A 2508-nucleotide genomic window follows, 5' to 3' on the forward strand; every position below is an offset into this window, starting at 1 on the left:
AGAATAAATTAATTAAAAAGGAGAAGGAGGAGGAGGAGGAGAAAGAAAAAAGAAAGCCAGCCAGCCAGGAGTTGGGACCTGATCATACAACCTGGCACTGGATGAGAGACCAGAGGGATTGATGGAAAGGGTAACGAGTGAGTATTTTATTTATTGTTTGAACAAAGTAAGATCCTGACTGAAGCTTCAAGTGACACTGGAAATCTGAAACAAGAAGGATATCATGATGCAGCTTTTCTTTTTCTGAGGAAAAAAAATAGGCATGGGCTACAGGACTATTTAAAATGTCTCATTTTCAGTATAAAAAAGGTCAAAGAGATATAATTTTTTTTGAAATTTAAAGAAGAAATTTATTGAAGATCTGAAAAACAATTTCTAAAAGATTGACTTTTCCAGAAAACTGTACCTACACAATGCATTGCGTCTATCATGTTAAAACATGCATTAGACACAAATATAAAAACCATGAAACAATTCACCATTCTTCAACAATTTGAGCAAAGATAAAATGCCTAAGGAACAACAGGGATGACTTGCAAAGAAAAGGCTCTTTAAGCACCATTAAAAAAAAAAGAAACACAAATGGATGAGGTGTGTTCAGTTATATACACTGAATTGGACCATTGGCACTAGGAATCAGAGCATTTTGTCATAGAGCATTAACACGTATTATAAAAGTATGTGGTGTCAAAGGAGTAGAACCACCAGCATTCAAAAGCAGCTTTGTCAACTAAGCAATAAAACACTCTACACTATGTCTCTTTGCTGCCCATCACTGAATACACTGGCAGCAACTTTGAAATGAAAAGGAAAAAGAAAAAAGGAGCTGTAACACCTTTTATTTTCTGTTTAAAATCAAAACAAACATCAACTCTGTTATACACTAACATCTTCAAGGTACATCATTTGTACAAGAGAAGGACTAGGAACGAAAACGTGTTGACGGAGATCAGATGCGGTGAGAGCGCCTCACACTGCTTTCCGATGGGACTCAGGCGGGGCCACTTCGTAATCACTGGCACTACACAAAGTTGCTGAATTCTTCACCAGATACTTGAGAAATCATGAAGATAATTCAGTAATAAAGCAAGGCTCTTCTCATCCAGAGGTGCATAGGCCAACATTGCTCCAATTTGTATAAATAATCTCAGTAGATGTGGGGCTCCATACACCTGGGACATGGGTGCATTGGGGTCAGCAAGAATCTCAGTGTACTGTGGTCTCTCAAATTTGTAGAGGAGCTGAGTGCCCAGCACCACACTGAAGTATTTCTTTTATCCCTGCTACAACCTCATTAACAGCATACTCCTTATTGTCTGTGTTTCCTCGAGATTTCTTATAATTTGCATCATCCTCTAGAATGGAATCCACATTCATCTTGGCAGGAAGGTAAAAGAGCTGTTTCCATCTGTTAATTAAGTCCCAGTCATCAACAATCCATGGTTTTAGGTCTTCAGGAATCTTTACTTTTCTTCTTCTTTTTTTTTTGCGGGGGGTGGTATTGGGGATCGAACTCGAGTCCTTATGCTTGCAAGGCAGGCCACTGAACCGATGAGCTAAATCCCCGGCCCTCAGGGATCTTACTTTAACTTCAACTCTGTTCATAAATGTTTCTTCATTTTCAACAGTAGGATCTACCCAGGCCCTCTTCTTCCGAGGAGGCTGAGGTGTCACTAGTAGTGCCACCATCTCCATTACCAGGGGTTTTTTGTTTGTTCTTTTTTGTTTTCACTTCAACATTTTTCTGTTGCAGACCACCTGTCTTCTTTCCTGGAGCAGCCCTTCTCATTTTTCCCTCTGCATATTGCTCCTGATTGGCTTTTTTGAAGTTCTTGCTGTTTCTGTAGATTGGTGTCCACATATTTGAGAACTCTTTCTGGAACCCATTCGTTCCAATTTTTATTCCAACCACTGCAATGTATAAAGTATTTTACCTGTTTTTCCTTTATGGCAACCTTTACACACTTTGCTTCATAAAGAAGAGGCCCATTAAAGCATAGTACTCGTTCACCTTCCTGAAACTTGTGAAACTTGGGCTTCCGGTCCTGCTTGGGCGCCATTTATAAGTGATTCGCCGCCTCTTTCTCCCCCTACCCCCAACTCTCTACCCCACCTGAGCTCGGGTCAGATGCGCTGTCAGGCACAGCCGCTCTACCTATAATTTTTACACCTATGAGTATTTGTCAGATTTCTGTCTCCTCAGCATTGCATATTCTTTAATGTAAATAAGATTAGGTAATCTGATAGCCTTAGTCAGTCTTCATCATTTTCATTCATCAAAGATTGTTCCTATGTAGATTATTGGACATTTATTGTAGCACTACATAACTGATTTAAAAATCTGTAAGTGAATTAGCACTTTCATATTGAAATAAACCTGCTAGCCTATATATAAAAGCAAAAATGTTTGCTGTTTATAAAGGGGATATGATGGGGTAGGGAGCAGGGGTAATTTCAAGTTATTAATTAATTAATTTTATTTTATTTGTTCTGGAGATCATACTTGGG

The 2508-nt window shown here is 38.9% G+C and overlaps 1 pseudogene; it reads right to left on the reverse strand.

Moving 5' to 3' along the window:
* Positions 1 to 969: 969 nt before the first annotated feature.
* On the reverse strand, positions 970 to 2092 carry LOC104863217 (annotated as a pseudogene).
* Positions 2093 to 2508: the final 416 nt, after the last annotated feature.

The sequence above is a fragment of the Fukomys damarensis genome, unplaced genomic scaffold, assembly GCF_012274545.1.
Source record: "Fukomys damarensis isolate Sample0158 unplaced genomic scaffold, DMR_v1.0_HiC HiC_scaffold_37, whole genome shotgun sequence".
Classification (NCBI taxonomy): Eukaryota; Metazoa; Chordata; class Mammalia; order Rodentia; family Bathyergidae; genus Fukomys; species Fukomys damarensis.